Genomic DNA, 23,933 nt, shown 5'->3' on the forward strand with positions numbered 1-23,933 from the left:
AGAACTGTTATTGCTGTAGTCCAGAAGCCAGTCTAGGAACAAGAAAACTGTCAAAATTCCACCAAGGAACAGGGAAAGTCAAAACTTCTTCCATGTAGGAAAATAGCATGGATACAAGAACTAAATATGAATCCCATCACAAATCAATTTCGTATAAGCTCTTGACATTTTCTGGATAAGAAAATAATATTTTTTTTTTCATTTTTAAAGGCTATATTTTTATAGAAAGATGTTACTGTTCACATCATGCATTTACATATGGGATTTAACTGTAACTGAATATTGAATTTTCAAGGACAAATCTGACACTTGCACGAGTGCTACAACTATGAAACAAGGCCCAGACCCCCCTGCTACTTCATTCTTTTCTGGTTTCTTATGCTGCCTTGTACCTGATGGTACCTCAGCAACTCAGCATGCTCTGAGTTGCTACATATGGATCAATATTGTCCTTACCACTCTGCTAGAAAGAGGGCTGTATGTTTTATTCATGATGGTTTTTTTGTCTTACTGTGCATTTATCCTAGAGGATGTGAAATTGAAGAACACCCCAAACTTGAAACAGAGGCTGTGGAATTTAGGAAGGTCTAGTGTCCAGCAACAATTTGGGACCAGCCTTTCACAGTGCTTTGCTTCCTTCACAGGTGACTTCAATCGTTGCTACAAACAGTGCTGTTGTGCCTGAACAGGTTACTATGAAGACTGCTGTCTGCTATTTTAAAACTTTGGGACATCTCCGTACATTGGGTCTAGGTCACTGAGTGGCTTATAAGTGAAACCTTGAATTTAAGAATGAGGAGAAATGTAGAAAATTCACAGTAGCCTGCAAAGCAGAAGACTTGCAACATTTTCTGCTGTAGGAATTCTGCTGTAGGAAACCTCTATTCTCAATGCCAAATCTCACCAGTAAAGTCTGCACACAACAATGTGTTGAAAATCAAAACTGAACATTTCTGTCTCTGGTTTCAGAAGATATTCTCCACTCTTGATATTGTCACTTTTCTCCTCCCTTTGCTGCTTTTCCTCTGGCTGTGGCTTAAAGACATACAAGCCACAGTTGGTTGAGTTCCCAAATTGTTCAGTTAGAACTTTTCAGTGGTTCTTGTAAATTAATTTGTTCAGTCCTAACGGCTGGCTATATACAATAAATATGTACTGTTTAAAATTATTATTTCTATTAAAGCAAAATAAGCAATGCAGAATATGAAACCCTTTGATGCAGTGTTCTGTTCCAACATTGTAAATTACTTGGAAGCCATTAGGGCATTTCACTTTGAAGGTTCATGTATATAAAATGCATTATTAACTTACTAAATGTTATTGAAATGTACAGTTAAAATAAAGTGACTAACAGAATACAGACAGTGACTTTAAACTCAAATTGTCTTTTCCAATATAAAGTAGTGGTTTACCTTTTTTTACAGATTATAGTGGAGTTTAGTTTAGCAATAAATTTTTTTTTGTTTATAAAAGGAATATTTTATTTTTCTCTCTCAGGTGAAAATATTAATTCATGGTAAAACCTTCCAAGCATTTAAGGAATAAAGAATGAATTTGAGACAAAGAGATTAAAATGTTTTTCAGCATTTTTAATCTACTGATGGTAGTAGCTAGCTACAACAGCTATGATTTTTCTGGAAAATCATGTAAGTATCTCATCCCACAGTGACATCCACAATACACAGGAAAGCAGCAGGCCAACAGGAATGTTGGACCTTGTGAAGTTTTAGTTTAATCTTTGCAGTAAAAGAATGCTGGTAAGCAAAAGTGAGACAGGTTATGCAGTTACCTGCTCTTGTAATACTGCCGAGCAAGCAAGTATTACACTTGCAACTACAGGTACATGTAAGCTACACCTAACAGATAGCCATGCACATGAATCCTGGCTGTGCTCCAGATCTATTAGGGGCAATATCTTGTCTTGGTTTTTTTTTTTGAGGGAATGGAATCTAGTTGAGTGACAAGAAAAGTAATTTAAAACTTTATAGGAAGGTTCCTGCTCAGGACTGACAGTGTCAGTACTACAGGAAGCTTACAGTCACTCTCCATTTTGTCTAGGACAGGATGTAAAGGGTGGCCAGAAACCACAGTTTACACAAGTTTTCAATTACTTGAAGTCAAAATTCTGAGATTCTTCATAGTCAAAAATGGACCTGATTCCTTGTTTTAATCTACATTAATTCTTTTTAATCAGTATATCAGTGCAAGTCTGACCACAGTCTTTAGTGCTCCTTAAATCAAGTCTAATTAGTATAAATAAATGTAAATATAAATATATCAAATATATATCATCAAATACATACTGATACATCAAGCTGGATTCAGTGATCCTTATGAGACCCTTCCAAATCAAGATATTCTGTCATACTATGTTCAAATATAAGGTAACTCAAACTTTGATGTTATTGCATGACTTCAGATGTTGTAGTGCTAGGTGTGTACTTATTATCTTGATAAATTGACCTGACTCCTTTTGAATTACTGCTGATATAAGTCTACGGGAACAGGACATGAGCTTTCACTATCTGTATCCCTCTTGGATTATCATGTTTGTTCACACTGACAGCTTTCAGACTCTAGGCAAGTAAACAGACTTCTTTATGAAAACTTAGTCTTGGTTCTTTCTATGTAATCAAATCTTCATAATCCCCTAACTTCGCTTTTCTTTGTGAACATCTCCTGCAAATCCTCTTTCAAAAAATCTCTTTTGCCTGCAGAACATTAGGTTTTAGAAAGGACGTATCATTTCTACGTTGACGTATGAGCTGAATGTCACCTTTGTATATATTCTGCTTCGTGTTTATATTGGGGTTAGTGCTAGAAAGAAGCAACCACAGGCCTGTACATGTTCAATAAAAAGAACAGTGGCTGACTCAATGAGTTTACAGTATAATCAGTGACACTCTTTGGAAGCATATGTTGATGATTGGCTGTATTGAAGAGGTACATATTAATATGTAAAGTCAAAGAGGGAAAGCCTGGCATTTCTTGTAAATATTTGAATAGTTCAAGTAATGCAATTTCACTGATCAGTATCAGTTCACAAGAAATTTAAATCAAATCAAGGCTTTTAGGTCACACAGGAAAATGCGCTAAGTTTTACTCTTCCCTGCAGTGATACATGTAATTATGGAAAGAATTATTTACAACTTCAGAGGTCTACATCTATTTTTATTTTGCAATATTAATATTTCATGTACACCTCTTTATAACCCACTTGATCTGGTATTTGTCTTCCATTCTTAATAATTTGCTTACAGCTTTATAATTTGCTAATATCACTGCCGGTTCCCAAATTTTTGCCTATCAGAGCACTTCAGTGATCTTTGCATATGTAAACCCTAGCTAACCATACAAATGTTACAATCAGATAAGTAAAGCTGTAAATTTCTGGACAGCTTTGATATTGTTAGCTGTATTTATGGTACTATTGCAGGAGCTGTTATGCATCTTAAACTTGAGAGTTGGTGGTAACTGTACAATACACTAGCCAGGAATATATTTTGTTATATCAAGACTTGATTGAAAACCAGTTCAGAATATATATTTAATTTTATGTTGAAACTTTGAAAAAAATAACGAATCTATTTATCGGTTTTGCTATCAGTAGTAGTTAAGAAGACATCCACAATCTTCAAAGGTTATCTTCTTTCATCTTTTTAGCACCTCTAGTTTTCTCAGCTTCTCCTGATTGTTAAACAGGACACATGGGCAACCTACGATTAAAGAAAAAACTAATACTTCTTTCAAGAACAGATACCATCTATTCGCAGAACTTATCTGCTTAAGTAGAATGTATTCCCAAATGACACAGAAGAAACCAAGTTCTTAATCAAAAATAAGAAATGAAGAATGACAAATTTGAGGGTTTATATAGAGAAACATTATGCAAGTACCTCATGATAACGTTTTTAATATTTCAGATGTGAAAAACGTTGCTTCCTCCATCATCAGTGACCTAAATTACAAGCATAGCATTTCTGTATCTTCATGGACAACTCTACCTTTACAAAGAGTAAAAAAATCTGATGAAAAGAGCAAAAATATTCTTAATTCCATAAGTCTTTTTCATTGTAGTTAAATACAATTGCTCTCCCTGTGAATATGATTACATGTAGAAAATATCAAACCAAGAGTGACATTTTAAACAAAAAAAAAAACCTTTAATAATTTCAATTTTAATTAATTTACTAATTAAAAGCCCTCATTATCTGCAGACACCATTCATTTAGAAAGAACAAATGAGAACAGGTTTAATAGGACGGAAGTAGATAACACAGTCATAGAAACTATAAAGTTAGCTCAAGCTGCTTTGAAAAAGACAATCACCATCTCAGTGACAGATGAAGCAATGAGAAGAAAGATAGAAAAAAAAATCACCAGGACAAAGAAAATAATATCTGCCTTACTGTTGTGGTTTAAGCCCAGCCTGTCTATTCAGCCATGCAGCCCTCCCTCACTCCTTCCACTTCCTTCCCCAACTCCCAGAGGGATGGGGAGGAGAATCGAAAGAATGTAACTCCCACGGGTTGAGAGAACAGTCCAGAAACTAAGGTATAACACAAATCACTACTGCCACCACCAATAATAATAATGATAAGGGAAATAACATAGGAAGAGAATACAACCGCTCACCACCCATTGACTGATACCCAGACAGACCCGAGCAGTGATCTAGCCCTTCCGGGTAACTGCCCCCAGTTTATATACTGGGCATGACGTGCTATGGTATGGAATACCTCTTTGGCTAGTTTGGGTCAGGTGTCCTGTCTCTGCTTCCTCCCGGCTTCCCCTCTTCCCTGGCAGAGCACGAGACTCAGAAAGTCCTTGGTCAGAGTAAACATGACATAGTAAGAACTAAAAACATTGGTGTTATTAGCACTATTCCCAGGCCGAAAGTCAAAATCACAGTGCTGCACCAGCTACTAAGAAAGAGAAAAATGACTGCTACTGCTGAACCCAGGACATTTACATTTATAAACTTTGACTATTTCTTGGCTATTTTAGATTAAGCAAGTAAAATTTTTGTCTGTTCCAAGTGAGTTCACAAAATATACAAAATATGAGAAAAAAACCTCAAAATATTCAAAATGAAAAGTGAAGAGTGAATAAGAATCCTCAGTCTGAGGAGACGAATTCATTGATCTTTCTTCAAAAAAGTAAATGCATTTTCATGTTATCTTACTAGTTTGGATATCTATAGAATGTAATTTTTTCCTTAGTTAATAGATCTAGGAATTCTAGCAAGTGCAAAAACATTATCCTGTGGAGCATCAAAGATGGACTCCAGTTCTTGTGAAATCTGAAGACCTCCACCACACATCTCACATTCCTTTTATAGTCCATCAAGTGCCAAGGAGCAATTTTCCACTCTCCTACTTCCTTGTCAACCTGACTCAGCAAAACCACCAAGGGTCACAAACATTCACATGGTTTGGTCTGTTCTTGAGCTGCACCTCCTGCTTTATCCTGCAAACCACCTGCTTTGCTTTGCCAACTGATCTCTACCCCTCATTGTTCTCTTCACTGTTCCCAAGGCTTAAGCTCGACCAGGGCAACAACACCTGGCGTTTTCCCCACGGTTCCCAAGGCTCAAACCCGACCAGGGCGACAATGCCTGGATCCATTTCATTCACTCTCTCTGTCCCTTCACCCACTTTATCCAATGATACTATTTTTTAATTTGTAAATAAGTCAAAAGTAGGCAATGAATTGAACTTCATAGTCATTTGACAAATCCCTTGACAAAATAGACTTTCAAGGATTTCACAGAACTGATTAAAAACATGAACACAAGACTTACAGGTAGGAGTGAATCTGAATCGTGGATAAATACATAAAAATTATGATCCTGCTTTCATATACCCAGTTAACAGAAGTAGCTAATTTAACTGAGTAAATGATTTATCTTCAGTCTTAAGTAGCCTTGCTAAAATAAATTACTTCTAACACTAAAAATTTTAAAATTATTTGGTTGTTGAACTGATATTTCTGTTCCCATTATACCTGTAATAAACCTCTCTTACATTCAGCTGTTTTATCTGGTGAAATTATTACTACAGTCTCTAAATACAGTCCTCACATTTTGCCATCGAGAACTACATTGAAAACAGCATGGTTAAAAATCTATGTACTGTAGCTTCACGGAAATGAAATTTTAATGTTACTGTAAGTTTTCAATATTTAATATGAAAATGCAATACTACCTTATTTACTAATGGTTTTCATATTATTTTTTTTTTTTACAAATTGTAATAGGAACAGAAATCTGTGTGGTTTTCATTTCATATTTAAACTTTTTGTGAAGAGGAATATGTGCAAAATACATGATCTGTAAAACCCTTTTTCTGTAAGCATAATTGCTACCTAATAAGAATATTCAGCTGCTAATTAAGGATACTCAGATTTCAGGAATTAGGATTAAGAATTATGTGAAAACTACTATTCCCATTGGTCTTTCAAATCAAGGAAGTGGAAGACTAAAGCATGCACTGTTAATTACTTTCATAAGGTCAAACTGGATGGCAGTTCGTTCACATTCAAAATTATGAAAACTCAAAAACTGTAAGAAAACTTTTAAAAGCTTGAAAGTACAGTAGTACACAGTTACACCTACATCTAAATTGTCTAAAATGCCTATGCGTGTCCACCTAACTATAACATCACAGCAATTTGATAACTTTTTTAACTTGAGTAGGATTCCAAAATGTATCATCTTTTAGGATGTGTCAGTGTCCTTCTTGGAGACAGTAATAGAGGCTGCGTATTTCTCTGATTTAATATATTAATTTACAAACGTTTTGTTTTTTACACTAGTTTTTCAGTATCAAGCCAAAACAGATAGTTGATTTGTCTCTAATATATTTGATAAAATTAAATATTCACAAAAATATGCATCCTTTTCGCTGCAGCAGTTTAGAAATTATGCAACATGAAAATATGGTTCAAAATTTTGAGGTGTAATAGGAAATGCATGTTAACATTTTTTTTTTCATCGTAGTTTATTTGAAATAATTTCACTTTGAACATACTTCAATACTTCCTTTTAGAAAAAAAATCATAAAAATGAAAACTTTAAAAAAAAAGACCATATCTAGTGGGAGGAGGGCCACGAGGATGATCAGGGGACTGGAGCACCTCCCGTATGAAGACAGGCTGAGGAAGTTGGGGCTGTTGAGCCTGGAGAAGAGAAGGCTGCGTGGAGACCTCATAGCAGCCTTCCAGTACCTGAAGGGGGCCTATAGGGATGCTGGGGAGGGACTCTTTGTCAGGGACTGTAGTGACAGGACAAGGGGTAATGGGTTAAAACATAAACAGGGGAAGTTTAGATTGGATATAAGGAGGAGATTCTTTCCTGTTAGGGTGGTGAGGCACTGGAATGGGTTGCCCAGGGAAGTTGTGAGTGCTCCATCCCTGGCAGTGTTCAAGGCCAGGTTGGATGAAGCCTTGTGTTGGATGGTTTAGTGTGAGGTGTCCCTGTCTATGTCAGGGGGGTTGGAACTAGATGATCTTGAGGTCCTTTCCAACCCTAACTATTCTATGATTCTATGATTATAAATATTTTTTTAAAAATACTCTTCTGCCAAGTATGCCAAGATGCAGGGCAGAAGACTCTTCCCAAGGTCATACAGCAGGTAAGAAGTAGAACAAAGTAGTCAAGAAGTAGTAGTTTTGAACTTTAAAAATAGCACGCAACCTTCTGGACTACCCTTCCATGCCAGCAGGATAAATGGAAAAAGGATTGGTGGCAATATGACAACATTGTTACTTTTATCTCAGGTGACTGTCATCCAGAGATAGAGAAAGATTTTTTAAGCAAGGTCAAGTCTTAGATTCCTTTCAGAAACCTGTGAACCAGCAGGGGAAAATTCTGTATGTATTATGTTTAATTGCTGCTCCCTTTTTAGCATTTCAAGTAAAAACAGAATGGCAATTTCATAAAGCTGAAAGATCCCCTTTATCTTCTCTCAATTTTGTTTCACCTGCCTACAAAAAAAAATATTCGTAAACAAAGGTGTGCAAAACTGTACAACCAATATCTGGGGCCTACAGGAATGACTGTTTCCCATGCTTGTTGACTTTTGGTCAAGAGCTGTTCCAGACAGTGAATGACTGATATATTTCTCCTTTTCAGAGGTAAAGTAAAACTAAATACAACACTTCTTCAATACAAAGCCAGGAGCTTTACCTTAGAGGCCTGAAGTTGAAAGTAATTGACTTCTATGACAGTCAGAAGTTTCAGAAGACAAGTATGGATTAATTTATTCTGTTGATATTCTAAGATCACCAGATAAGGAGCCTAAGATCAACTTGTTCTCCTAGATGGTCTTTTTGTTCCTGATTTTATGCAGGAACAGTTTTGAATTTATTCAAATTTATGCAGAAACAGTTTTGAACTGTCTTTTGCTACCTGTAGATTGGGTTTAAATTTTTTACTCTTGCATTTCAAGTTCAGAAGTAATCCCATTTTCATTAAAAATAGATTAAACTTACTTGGATATAAACACAACAAAAGAGGAAACTATCACACGTAAGAAACATGCGTAATTAGGAGGTAAGAATTTCAAATTAGGAGCCTTACAAATTGTTGTATATTATATGCATCATGCGCATATTATTTGCTAATGTAGATTGCAACATTGTAAGAAGCTATTTTCATTTAAATTCAACTTAAAGTTTCATTTTACCAGAGGGATGGGTAGAGGCTTGTCTAAAACAAGAAATGACCAGAAAAAAAAGGGTGTTCTTAAAATTTTGAAAGATTTGATTAGTCTTTTCTGTTTTGTACATTTGTCCTAAGCTTTAAAAAGGCTGCAAACAGATAATATACATACAAGGAAAAATAGAAAAATTCTCAAAGAATCTCAAACAATGCCAATGAGTGTGTCTTACTGAAATCAAAGGGAATTACAAGTGTTTACCTTGACTGTGAACCTTGCCAATTGTTTTTATAATGGAGCCTAAACAAGCAGTACTCACAGATTATCAAGAAAATCAATCTTTACTTGTTAACTAATGGGGAAAAAAAAAAAAAAAGCCAAACCAAACTGACAATAAAAAAACCCAAACCCAGCCAACCAAAATAAAAAACAAAAAAACAAAACAACCAAAACCCAAAATAATACCTATATTACTTTTATTACTTACCACCTTATCCAGTACTTTAAGATAACCTTAAGAAAAGAGAGAGGAAACAAATAAGAACCTGTCAACCTAAACCAGACTTAACTTGCACCTGCATGGTGTTGTTCTTCTAGTTTGCTAGCAGTCTTATAAAATTAGAGGAAAAGTATCAAAGGTTTGTGATAATTCTAAGTTACCCTGATCTGCCATTCTCAGGAACTAGCTGTGGCTTGGATATTACATCCACAACCCATACAAAGGCTTCTTCTATAAATATCAGCCTTTCTACTGGTGATGCATGGAACATACCTAGTAACATAAGATGTTAATACCATCCATCAGTAGCCTTAGAGTAATCAAAGAGGCTTCATCACTTTCTTTCTGTTGGTTGGCTTTCATAAAGGCCAAAAAGAACTTTGTTGGATATTCATATATCAGCAAAATCGTGGATCATTAAACATGTCTCTGTACATAACAATTCATGTGAGAAAATACTGTCCTTTGCACTGGCATGAGTAAGATTGGTTAAAGTGTTTTGCTTTCATTCCTAATAGTTCTTTGACCAAGAAAGGTTAGATTTTAGAAACAGAGAATTTTCTGTCAAACTCCCTGAGCTGTTGAAGTTCTTAATTTTTCTAGGCAAATATGTAGATCGGCAGTTCTTTAACTATGTAAAAGGGAAGAGAAATATTACCTTGTTAGCATACCTCTCTGGCTGATAAGCTAATATATTTTGATGTGTGCTGAAAGAAATGTGAGGGAGAAGGTTTATGCACGTTTACAGTCATGTACTCTTAAAATGAATGCTTTATCGTGAAATAAAATGTAGGAAATGAAAAAGTTAAATACAAACTGCAAAGTTTTTGATTTAATCTTAATAATAAAAAGATTTACTCATTCTCTGCTAGAATTTCACTCTTTCTAGAGTTAGGAACTAAAAGGTCAGCACATTGTTCACTATGTTAGTCTTTTCTATGTAATAATGTATCAGAACAGCAACTAAAAATATATCAGATAAAAGTATTTGAAGACAGTAACAATTATCTTGTTCCTGTGATTGCTTATGCTTAACCAAGCTAATTATGCCTTACTTCTTTCCAGATTTATACAGTAATTGCCAAAGTGTGCTTTTAGAAGGATGGCTGCCAGAAGGACAGAAGAAACAGCTTAGACAATGCTAATGGGACTTATAAACAGCAGCTTTAAAAAGGGCTGTGACCTGTCATTTGAAACTATTTGACTGCTGCTTCTTAAATAAGGATAGGGAGATGGGGACTAGTTTAGTTTTGTGGTTTGCCTTGAAACTGATGACACTACTTCAGTTCACAAAATAACAAAATTTATATGGCAGAGCTCATATTACTCATGATTCACAGCAAGGAGTAGGTGATGCCCTAAGGCTCAGTCTAATACTTCACTAGCAATGAATATGCATAACTATAAAATAGGTTAAAAAAAAAAAAGGTCTTAATTTTCAAGTGATTTTTTTTCTGCTCAGTGGGCACTTTAAAAACAAGCAACTCACAGTTTTGTATAGACACTGGAAAAAGTCTGAGGCTTGCACAGCTGATTCATAAAGAAAGTGACATGAAAATTCAATTGCTAGAAGCTTTGGTGGGGATACTACTTAATAGCTTGCTTCTTCCCATTGTAGAATAAAAACAATTCCAAATTCCTTTCTGGATCAGCTACAGCACATAGCAGTATCTTGAATTTTTAATACCAGGTTATAAAGTTCATATAGAAGCATGTTTGCAATCAAATCTTATATTAAGGAATACCTTTTTTAAAGAGTGTAAATTTAAACTTCTACTAACTTTGAAGATGCTTAGACATCCCAGGCAAAAAAAAAAAGGAAGTTAAAGGTGAGAGGTGCATTAATTGTAATGTGTTGTTTGTTTTGTCCTTTAAACACAGAGAGATGCAGCTGAAAGCTGCTCTGCTAACCTGCATTCTTTTTCCCAGCAGGACTGAGTAAATAACTGGTGTGATTGGTGGAAAAGGTGAATATTTTGATATTGTCATTAGTACAAATCTCATACCAATTAAGGTGCTCTTATTGACTAAGCAAAGCAGGATCTTAGAAACAGATCCAGAATGTAAGTCAAAACAAAATATGGGTCTAACCATCACAGGGACTTAAAGTTGCAATGGTGGTCCATTTTAATGCACTGATATGCTCTAGGAAAATTCTGAACAATCCAAGGTTCTGGGACTCTGAGATTCAGTTCCACCTGTAACCTGATACAGTTTAAATTAACACTTTGAATATCCCGGACGGTGTTAGGCTGTTGGCCATTCTGGATCAGTAGTCAAATTGATAATTTTTGTTGAAATATTCAAAAGGCAGTAAACCAGAGAATGGGATTGAGAACAGCAGGGAACATGACTTCAAAGAGTAATGATTCAACAAGTAGAAACAAAGGAATTATTACTGTCAAACCCTATTCAAAGAACTGGTAATGTTCTCCCTATTGTAACTTTATCTGAGAACAATGCCCAGATTTCCGATTAAGGACATTGTTTTTGTCATGTTTGGACCACCCTGTTTCAGATAGCATTGATCCAAAGACTAAAGAAACAAAGGACATGCTCTGCAGAGCCAGCAGCTATCAGAAGGTCAGTGGAAGTACAGCTTTTGTGTATAATATGCTGATATTCTTGTGATTAGTTCATTGCCTAAAAGCCCATTTTTATTCTTAAAATTTTAAGTGTTTTGTCCATCAGTATATTACATAAGGTCTTTTACTTAACTTGTCTGTTTACGTGATAATTTTTTCAGTACTTCTTATTCTGCATGATGCACCTAAGATGAAAATCAACTGTTATAAAGATTTAGTTTGTATTGACTGCAGTTTGTAGATAGGTTATGAAATCTTATAGCAGTAAAACATTTCATTAAGCATCATCACTCAGTCACCCAGCACTCTCTTACAAGTAATATGAATTACTTCTCACACATCATTGATGTTGTTCCATTTGCTTCGGTATCATTAGCACATTTAAGTATTAAAGCCAATAACAAAATCCTAAGATTGCGGATTTCACTAAGCCACTGGAAATACTGATCAATCAGTAGCTAGGCAGAGATGAAGTCGACTTAGTTTAATAACATTGAAAATTATCTGCCTATACAAGATGTATGAGCTATAATTTAACAGCTTAAATACCTCCTCTACTGAATTACTGTATTTTTTCTGTTTGTTTTTTTTTTTTTTTTTTTACAGAAGATGCAGTGTACTAGTGCCTGGAAAACCATGTATGGCATTTTGTGATATTTTAGTACCTTCAGGGTACGCATCTACCAGGAAATCTGATTCTTTACTAATTAGTTATGGGAATTAACTATATGTGGGAATGATTTTCCATTATCAATACACTGAGCTTAAGCTCAGTGAAACAGCAACAGTAAGGATACTCAGGTGTGACTGCCCACATTACCGTTTTCACATGTTCTTTCAATATGACCCTTTTCAACTAGACTGTGTCAGTCTTGTTGATAGCATTATATTAGTATGACATTATTTATTGCAGAATGAAGCAACAGCAAATGCTTAGATTTAAAAAAAAAAAAAATATTCCCTACCAAGAAAAAGTTTGCCATGAATGAGCAAAATTGAAACTATTCATCATGTAACAGCTACAAGATGTGTGGATTGTTCCAGGGAGGCTGGATCATGTTCTGAGATTGATGCTTTTAGTTGTTAGAAAAACCCTTCAGGAGTCCTGCACTTGATCACAGTGCTCAGAGTCCTCTCATCTACTAACTTATCATTTTGAGCTGTTGCTTCCAGAGTTGCCTGGACTGCTTACTGTCTCTGGGATTTGAAAAGAATGGCAAAAGGCTATTACTTTTAATACAGAGGTAAAATAAATCAGACTCCAAATGAGGACTGTTTAAGTTTGCATTTTAATTCTTGGAGTGAAAGTTGCATGAGAGAATCTTTTCATTCTTATGGACTTTGTGATTTAATGCAACAGTTTGAAAATGCTGGATGAGCGTCTCACTAAAAACACTAGTAGAAATCCAATAAACTGAAATAAAATAAGAGTTTTACCTGTATTTTGAAAGAGAGAGACAGGCTAGAGAAATGGCCTGACAGGAACATAATCAGTCCAAGAAATGCAAGAAAGTCCAAGAAAGTCCTGCACCTGGTAAGGAAACATCCCATGCACTAGTATATTCTGTGAGACATCCAGCTGGAAAGCAGCTGTGCAAAAAAAAGGACCTGGGAAACCTGGTGGACAACAACTTGGACATGAGCCATCAATGTGTCCTTGCCACAAAGAAGCCAGATGTTAGCTTGGGCTGTCTTAGGCAAAGCACTGCCAGCAGGTGGAAGTGATCCTTCTCCATTATTCAGCACTGGTGAGGCCATGTCTGGAGCACTGTGCCCAGTTCTGGGTTCCCCAGTACTGGAGAGACTCAGAACTACTGCAGAGAGTCCAGCAAAGAGCCACAGAGATGGTTAAGCAACTGGAATACGTCTTATATGAGAAGAGTCAAGGAGAGCTAGGGCCACTCAGCCTGGAAAAGAGAAGGCTCAGAGAAGAATTTAAGAACATGTATAAATACCGGATGGGAGGGAATGAAGAAGAAGAAAACAGGCTGTGAGAGGACTAGAGGCAATGGGCACAAACCGAAACATAGGAAACACTTTACTGTGAGGGTAACTAATCACTGGCACAGGTTACCCAGAGAGGTTGTGGAGTCTTCATCCTTGGAAACACTCCATCTGGATATGGTCCTTGTCAGCTGAGCCTAGGTGACACTGCTTGAGCAGGGGGGGTTGGATCAGGTGACCTCCAGAGGTGCCTACCAAACTCGACAGTTCTTTGTTTCTGAAATGGATTTTTGCAGTTCTGTCAGCTCAACATACATCTTAGGAAAAAAAAGTGGAATAATTGGCACAAAAATATAAACTTGAAATAAAAATTATTAAACAGCTAGGAAAAATTTAGGGAAAGATATTTTTCAGATCTATATAATGAAAAGAAGGGAAATAATTTTCTTGAACATAGTCTTTACATACATACAAAAAGAAAGAATCTTTTAATTAGTAAAAGCATTACAGGTTCCCATGGCTGAAAACTGACAATGAGAAAGTGTAGATCAGAAAAAACTTTCTCTATTGCAGCAGTTATGGTACTTAAACATTAAGCCTTTTTTTTTTTCCCAAAAATTGATGCTAGATCACTTCTTCTATAGTAGTATTTATATTGGGATAGAAATACAAGCATCCTCAGATCTTAGATGTGAAATCAGATCACATTATCACAGTGTCCATACTAGTTTTACAACCTATGACCTAAGCATTGTCCACTGTGGCTCACAATGCATTTTTGTACTCAGAATCCATAGTAGTTACACTTTTGTTCAGTTTCCTCTCCCAGCCCTTTGTTAGGCAAATTACTCTAGAGCTTCAACTTCATAACATAACACTCCTTTTGGTATGGTGGACGTAATTGGAGTAGGGTAGAATCCAGGTAAATTATAACATGCAATCTTTCTGTGCACTCCACAGAAGACTTTTCACTGTTCCCAGAAAAATTGTGTGAATTTTCCCTTAATTATCACCTGAGTTACTTATGCTCCCGTGTCGGTCAGTCTTTTTGTATGTGTGTGGTTTTGGTTGGTTTTTTTTTATTACCTAATCTTCAAGACTATACATTCTAAGGTATAATTTCATGAAGATATGATGAAGACCAGTGAAGATCAGTTTTCTTATTTGGTTAAATAAGAAAAATGATCTTTTACAGATAACTTCCTGTCACTTCCTTTGGTGCGGAAGAGCTATAAATTACATCAACCTAATGGGCAACAAAATCAAAAGATTCCTTAGAAATAATTATCAGCTTAAACATATCTGTATTATATTCATTGTGATCATTTACATGGTGCTACTCAAATTACACATTGTAAGTTGTCTTTTAAACTTGCAAGGATTTGTACAGAATAGTGTAGAGTGTATATTTCTGTTTAAGAGGTAGTGTTCTCATTTGTATAACTTGAACATGTATATATGCAACTAATGTAATATTTCTGGTATGTACACATTTCTATATAGAAAGATACATTTTCCAAACCCTTCATGCATATAAACATTACATTTATTTCAGCTCATGTTTTGTGATATGCAGAGCATTATATGTATAATCTAAAGAACAAGGCAACAGGTAAGGTGGGGTTAAAAGGGCCATAAACACCACATCAAAGATGAATAAGGCTATTATCAACTAACCATAAAATATTTTTCTCTTGTTTGCTGTTTCTACGTAACCTTTACTTTAGCATCTAGACCTCTGATCCCATAGAACTTAAGCCTAATGTATGAACTAGCCAGGGTTGCTGACTCAGCAGCTGCTAATTTACTCTAGACAGATGATTATTCTTTGAACAAAACTTAATTTGCCTTCTTGTAAAGGTCCTGCATCCTCTACTGGACTACGAAGAGAGTTGATCTTGACATATGTTTCTCTCTATACTCTTGCTTTCTGAACAAAATGCCTCATCCACATGCATGAGCAGTTTTCAACTTGCATGTGTAGGCTGAATACATGATAGGTATTCATAAAATCTTTGTGAATAGAGCTGGTAGGTCAATGGGGTTTCCTAGAACCTCTCTCTCAAAAATAAGTGTACTTTCTCCATAACTTCTACTGAAAATGACTAATTAAGATATGTTTAAGGCACGTTCCTACTTTTAATGATACAGTCATTCTACTTGTGAGGCTCTATGCAGCTGTTCAGATAGTCGGTGTACTGGAAAATAAATCTAGTAGAAAGAAAAGTTCTCTGCCAAACCAAGATCTTACACAGCAAAGAGTCCTAGAACTCATGGTTAGTATAGGGAAAGAGGGAGAATAGACCAGGACAATCCTTTTTCAAGACAGTTTTCTGTTATATTTTCCTAGTCTTTACATCAGGACCAAGACGTGTGATGTTAATCAAGACTCAGAGAAATTTTGAGTTATATTCCCAAGTTTGATTTAGCACAAACTAATTAGATTGGCATGGGAGGTTTGTGATTCTGCTGTTAATCATTGTATTATTTGAGTTCTGCCTACTGAAAGACAGTAGTGATGTTCTTGTTCCTTATTTGGGACTGGGGAGTTGTTAAAGCTGGCACAGGATTAGATTTCTGGTTTTGTTCAAATTTACTAATCTTACTTTGCAAGGTCAGTTTTAGCAAATGGCGGGGGCTTGAATATGGGGTTCCAACTTTGTAGAAAATTTGAAGATGTTTAAACTAATTATCAATGTCACAGCTGGAGAATATTTTAACACTGAACTTGCTGCTAGTATTTCATGGACATCAGTGAATTTGCCTAAATGTATATTTTTTTATTGCTATTAATACAGTTTGCTTCCTGGGGATTTTTAACATACTCAGTGTAGGTAACCACTGACCATTTTCATGTTATTAAATAAAACAGTTTAAAGAATTAAATTAGTAGATAGCATTTATCTTAATCTTGTTTGCATAGGTGAATCCCCCTTTACATATTTTGGTCCTCTCAGAATTTGTAGTGCATTACAGAGAACATGTATATCCAGCTGGGAAGACACAGCTATTATCGACTTAGCACAGGCTGCACAGGGAAATAAACAATGGGGGAAACTGCTCAGTTTTTGATAGTAGGTAATACAGTTCAATATTTAACTTTTTCTATCTCTGTAACCTTACTTATTTCCCTACAGAAAATTCAGATGTAATCAATGATATTAGGTAGGGAATTTTTTACACACAGTTGACAATTCCATTTACTGATGCTCCTTTTCAAGATTTTTATTTCAAGTGAAAATAGAAGGTGTATTCTCCATTGATGCCTGTCCTGTCTCCTGTGAATGTCTACTGAACATCAAAGGAAAAGAGCAATGTTCCCTGAAGATATGGTCTCAAAAGACATGAACTCTTTCAACTTTTCTGCTTAGGATGCCAATCTAGCTTCTGCAAACACTGCAATGAATCCTTCTCCTGCATCTGCAGACTTATGCCTTAATCCATTGCTGATTCAGTAATAATAATGAGACACAGTGATATGGCTATAAATATAAAGCTAGCACAGCTTCTAGTATTTTTTTTTTTTATTTTCTTTTTTCCAGCTGGCTTAGGGCATTATTTAATAAGTGAATTCTCAGAATAAAAATGGCATTCAGCAGCAACCTGGACATTGGATTTGAGTACACTGAATAAGTTTGCCAGCAATACCAAATTAGGAGGAGCTGTTGATTCCCTAGGCATAGAGAGGCCTTCAAGAGAGATCTTGATAGAGTACTGGTCAATCTCCAGCCTCATGAAATTTAAGAAGTACAAATGCTGCATTCTGCACCTGTAATGGTGTAGTTCTGGATGTATGTACAGACTGGGGGCAAGAGGCTGGAGTGCAGCTCTGCAGAAAGGCATCTGGGGGGTTTTAGTTAATGGTAAACTCAATATGTGTCAACAATTTGTGCTGATGGCTGAAAGGGACAACCATATCCTGGGGTTCATTGAGCACAGTATAGGTAACCGGCCAAAACTGATGATTGCCCCACTATACTCGGCACTGAAGTAGCCTCACCTAGAGAACTGTGTTTTGGGTCCCCCAATACAAGAAGGACATAGAAATACTAGAATGTGTCCAAAGGAGGGCAACAAAAATGGTGAAAGGACTAAAGGTCATGACTTATAAAGAGAGGCTAAGGATACTACTTTTGTTCAGCTTAGAGAAGAGGAGCCTGAGGGGTACACTCGCTGCTGTCTACAACTTTGTCAACAACTTCCTCATGAAGGTGAGCAGAAAGGGAGGTGATGATCTCTTCTCTCTGTTGTCCAGTGATAGAACACAACGGAATGGCTTAAGGTTGTATCAGGGAAAATTTAGATGAGATGTTAGGAAAAGTTCTCCATTTAGAAGGTGTTCAAGTACTGGAGCAAGCTCCCCAGGGAACTGGTTGACCTCAAGTCTGTCAATGCACAAGAAACATCTGAACTATGCTCTTAAATATGTGGTTTAACTTTTAGGTCGCCCTGTGTGGAGATAGAATTTGGACTCCTGTTTGTACAGCAACAACCATTCACCTTTTAAACTAAGACAAGTCATTCTACTTTAGTCTTGAGTAATCTATCTATTTCTTAAACACAAGCTTATCCTATGCACAGACCATTTGGATGGTCAGATTAACATGCTTTTCACCTTCTGGTTTTGTGCTCACATAGCATTCTTGCCCTTGAAAAGCTTTAACTACTTTTCTGGTTCCTGGCATAGGCTGTAGGTAGTTATGAGGCTTTTGTAACAGCAGGACCTCGTGCTTACAGTAAGATCCCCAGAATTTTCTAGGGACCTCTGCTGCGTGACTATAGCTAGAGTTCAATATTACTCAGCACTACAAACAGTAGTAATAAAAACACTTGTGCTGTGCTAAAACTGTAGGTTAAGACCACACATGCCATGCAATGCTGTATTTTTTTTTTTTCTCCTTACACCCTGTAATGAGACACAGTATGAGTAATTTTCTACTTCATTTTCCTGGATTGGCTTCCTCAGTAAATGGGGTTTAAACCCCCTCCCCAACATGTAGACAACTCCACAATTCTAAAACATCCATCCCATAGATTGCTCTTCTCTTACTGGATGCAGGTTATTTTGAAGTTTCAGGTGAAATGCAATAGTCATTTTTGCACAACATGTATACTGTTATGATAGCAGAAGCTTCTGCTACCCCACTCCAATTTCTTACATTCTCCTTTACCTATTGATAACTCTCCAACCAGGTACATCAATTATGTTTTAATCACATTCACTATATTTTCTTTCATTTAAATTCATTTTTAGTTTTCTCTCCTGCTTTGGGTAACTTTCTGGAAGATTTCTTTGTATGCATTTTAAGCATTAACAAGTACGGATAACTAGAAATATGTATACATAAGTGATATAAAATTTCAGTTTTGTATACAAAACTATCAACATGTTGCCTTATTTAAAAAGAGACAACCTGAGAAATTTGTCTTACCCATTCAACACATTTTCCTCAATAATTTTATATTGCTCTGTTAATAGCATTAACAAGAAAAATTACAGGAAGTCCAGTTTACAGTATTTAGTTGGTTTAAAAGCTCCACAGAGATCAATAGAAACAAAGCTTTCAGTATAATTTGGTGTAGGCTTTATCGCTAACCTCCCACATGATCAATACAGACAATGTGGACACTGAGGAGAGAAAGAGAGAAATTAGGTAGACAACATACAATGTAGTGTGGTTGTAAGAGAAGCTTTTAGGATGCACTGACTAGTTCCTTAACTGCATAAAAGATCTTCTAGGCTCCATAAATTCTCATCTATACCTGAGATATTATGCGAAGGCTTCACCTTTTCTCAAAACAGTTCTCGTAACAACTGCTTTTCTCATCCTCATTTCAATAAAAGTTCTGGGTACAGAAGTGTGTCCAACATCCCCATTGTGCATGCCAAGTACAGCTTACCTGTGCTGCAGAACCCTCTTGCATTTTCAACACATCTAAAATCGATCTCAGCAGTGAATCAACCTGCATGAAGAGCTGACAATAACAAAAGGAGAATGAAAGTAAAAGTGACGTGGGCTGAGAACAGACCAAAGAAAGACTGCCAGGGTGCTAACCATGGCACACTTCTACCACTCAGTTCAGTAGAACATCTTAAGAACAAATTTTGCAGAATTTTGTGATTCTTAGTATCAAGAAATCGCTTTTCTTCTCTGAGATAGAGTCTACTGATTAGTCATCACACGTCAGAAAACCCGCTTGATCCCCTAAGAATTTTTTTTTACTCCTGAAAGAAACTTTAGTATCCCTGTTGCTATCTCAGGGGTGAGAATATGCAAAGACTTTTCTTACCTTTAATGGACTGGGAATATTTAATGAGGCAACCGGTCATTTTAACAATGAGGATTAAACGGCATTGGGTTTTTTGGAAAAAAAAAAAAAAAACAAAAAACAAAATAAGAGCATAGGACTATTTATGGGCTGGATTAAGCATTCAAGTGCTTTCATTTTTAGTGTCTTCTTTTAATAATGGAGAACCTGAAGATTATGACTTTCAACTCTCTGAGCGAGAGACAGTATAGTGGTGCCCTGACTTGAGATAATAATGGTCATATGTTGTATCCTAGAGATTTTACCTGTAGGAGTCCACTAGAATCAAAAAGCCAATGAAAACCTCATCATTTACCTTATGTTTCTAGTTTTATACTTTTGGTACATCACTGGCTTAATCTCTGTTTGTTTGCATTGCCTTTTACATTTGTTTTCAAATTCTTTCAAGAGCATATTTAACACTTCAGGATCTCAAGGAACATTTCCCAGAATATTTACTGATCACTGAACTATAGTACTATGATTACAAACCCGCTTTCATAAAATTTCATGTCACTTGAAAAGATTAATGTGAGTGCATAATATGCCTCTGCTGCCTACAGTCATACAGATCTGCAAGTTCTCCTTCACTTGTGACCTCTTTCTGCAAATACATCAATTTCCTAGATTTAATACTAAAATTCTAGTCATAAAATGCTCCAAAAGATTTTTCCTCTAGAGCTACTCTGAGATTTTTCCAATTAAGTTAAAAAATGACTGACACTATAAAGGTCACATATTCCATCTCCTCTTTCATAACACCACAATGTCAGAGAAGTGTTTGTAATGTCACATACCAAAGGATCTTTTTTTGCCGTAGCAATTTTTTTTCTGTTTCTTTTAATTATGATGTAACAAGATTCTAGTACATGAAAAGGGCAACAATTAAAAAAAATAAAAAATAATAAGCCAACAAAAACAAAGAAAAAAACAAACAACCAACAAATAGCAAAAAAAAAAGCCTTATTAAAAGAAAATTTCTTCTTGGAAGACTCCTTAATTACCAATATTAGCCTAACTTCCTAAGCGATTAGAGTCTTTAACTGCAGGTGCATGTATGTCCTCAATACTTTTTGAACTGATCTGAGATACTAAACCCAAAGTTTTTCAACAGATGCTGTGGAGGCTGGTGGAGTGAGGAGCTTTCGTCACAAGAAAGACTGTCTTATATCAGACATCAGAGAACCCAACTACAGGTTACTTTCACAGTGAGCAAGGTTTCATTACTGCTGTTGTACATTCTATGATTCTATGATTTAAATGGCTTAGCTTAATTAAAAGACTCTGAAAAATATAAAAAAAAAAATCAGCAGTTTTCCTCAGAAAACAAACATTGGTTTCTCGCAGAAAAGTCAAGAATGGAGACGTATGGTTTTTTAATTAAAATCTATCTTTGATTTCAAATTGTGTATTTGGATGTTTCAGTATGGTTTGATTTTCAGATTTACAGTTAATTTTGGTGAAGACCTTCATATCAATTAAACTTCACAAATTGGTCAAAACATTTAATAAGAAAGAAAATGCTTCTTGGATTATTTTTTCCTTAGGTTAAAGAACATCTTTTAAAAACTAAGGAGTATTTCTGCAGCAGTGGTTTAAGTATTAATTTTAGGTAAACTATGCCATGTTTTACCTCTGCTTTGCTTTTTCTTACAGTAAGATACTTCTATCATAGACACATTTTATCTCCATATTCAGTCATTCTCACCTAGCCTGGCTATACTTCTTTGGTAGGAAACAATACAAAATATCATAGAATCATAGAATCATAGAATGGTTAGGGTTGGAAAGGACCTCAAGATCATCTAGTTCTCCATTGGTAGTGACCTCCACTAATTTCTTTGAAACATGAAGAAATTGAAATCCCATTTTTTGGTTGCCAGCTGCCCCAATTAATATTTTTTGAACTACGTTTTAGCTCTGCCTTAGAGGAGAGATAAGAATGTGTGGCAAAAGTATTTCTGGAGAAAGCCTACCAATTCCCATCAGACCTAGTCACCAGAACAAACTCCCTGAGTAATGAAAGAAAAATGTAGCTTCCTTGACGCACATCAAAGGTCTGCCATAAAAACAATCTCACTGGGAACATGAGATACATTTTGTAAGGCTGGTATAAGCTTCTTTTGAAATCTGGCTGTTGGAAAAGCGAGGAAGTTAACATGGAATGGTGCTCATGTGTAACACTGCCTTATACCGTCAATGTGTCCCTAGGGTTAGTTAAGGATTCGGTAAGATTTATAGAAATTACAGTCAATATTTGACAGATAGATAGACACAACACTCAGAATGATAGTAAAACACACAGAAACAGCATCTTTTTTTCATCATTTTCTTAAACAAAGACTGCTGAGATGAAGTGCAGGGATGTTTATTGGAAGGCATTTTTTCAAAAACAGAAGAGGGAAGGATTCTGTGATCCACTGGAGAGGTTCATGTTGTTATTGTACTCTCATATCACTAAAGGTGCCACACATGGTGTTAAAAATCCAACCGAACAAATTTGTAAAGAAATGGAAAAGAAAATTGGAAAAGTTTTACTGAAAGAAAGAGCAAAGTGCATTAGCTGTTCAGGGGATCAGTAAAGTGTATTCCTTCACTGATGGCTCAAATTCACCACTGGATGCTACAAGTTTATAAGAATTCCAAGTTTCAGATAAATAAAAGAGGGTCATGCAGGGCCATGGAGAAAATCCAGAGAAAGCAAGGAGGAATTCATAAAAAGGCTCTACATCTCTGGAGACAGGTAAAGAAAAAAGACTGTAATACTTTATGTAGAACACTTCCATAAGGATGTCCCAGTGTTAGGGTTTTTTTTAACTGTGCTGATGCTGAAGGAATTAAACATTAAATTAAATAATTTTTTATAAGGACAAAATATTATCCTGAGAAAGCATCTTAACTGTACCTACAGTGAAGCATACCACAAAACCAGAAATGCTGCTTCAGTGATTAATTCCACACCATTGTTTGTGGGGAGCAAAATATTAATCAGACCAGGTTGCTTGAATCTTACTCTGGGTCCACTAAAAAATTGCAAGCAGTTCCAGAAAACCTATCTCAAGCCTTAGTCTGGAAAGAATAACTGCCTGTTTTCAGATTTAAGTATATAAATTCTCTGGTTGCTACAGAACATGCCCACCAAAGCCTCTGTTACTCTATTAAGATACTTCCAGAAAAATTCTATTTTTAAGAGCAGAACATCATTCTGCAGCCAGCTAGGGAAAACTGAGCTTGAGAATTCCATTGTATTACCACGTCCTAAGAAAATGCACTATGAAAGAAATGGATTTTTTTTTACCCAGGCTTTTTAAATTTCTTCAGTGAGAACTTTCCTGAAAACCCCACACTTCTCAGCAGTTTTAGATGACTATTCCTCTGATTAAACACTACTTTCACCTTATAATTCTTTTAATCACTACAGATAATTTAAATTCTTGTGAAATCATTTTGTTGTTTTTTCCTCCACATGTTGACAGAAGGTGTTATCCATTAGCCCTTCCATAGGATGCAACAGAATAATTTTAGTAATTGAAATATCATGACATGCTGGAAAGCAGTTTTTCAGCTTAATATTCTAATTAAATAATAACATTAGCATTCTGGCTATGTAAGAAAATATAGTAACGCAGGTTATTAAAATTCATGATGGAGGGAGGAAGCTAATTGTCTTCAGAGGTCAGGAAGGAAGTTCCCTTTACTACAGTCTATCATCACACAATGGGTTGTTGTATTACCCAAGAGTTCACTTACATTTAGAGTATCAGCTTCAACCTATCTCTCAAGGGAGAATACCAGCTAGGATAAGCCTATGTTCTACCCTTTTATAAGCATTCTTACATTTTTGCATATGACAACTTATTTCTTAACAGTTACTCTTAATATTAAATAACCTTATGCTTGATACCCTACAAGTTATGACTATTTACCCCACACATT

This window comes from Lathamus discolor, chromosome 2, assembly GCF_037157495.1.
Source record: "Lathamus discolor isolate bLatDis1 chromosome 2, bLatDis1.hap1, whole genome shotgun sequence".
In the NCBI taxonomy this organism is placed as follows: Eukaryota; Metazoa; Chordata; class Aves; order Psittaciformes; family Psittacidae; genus Lathamus; species Lathamus discolor.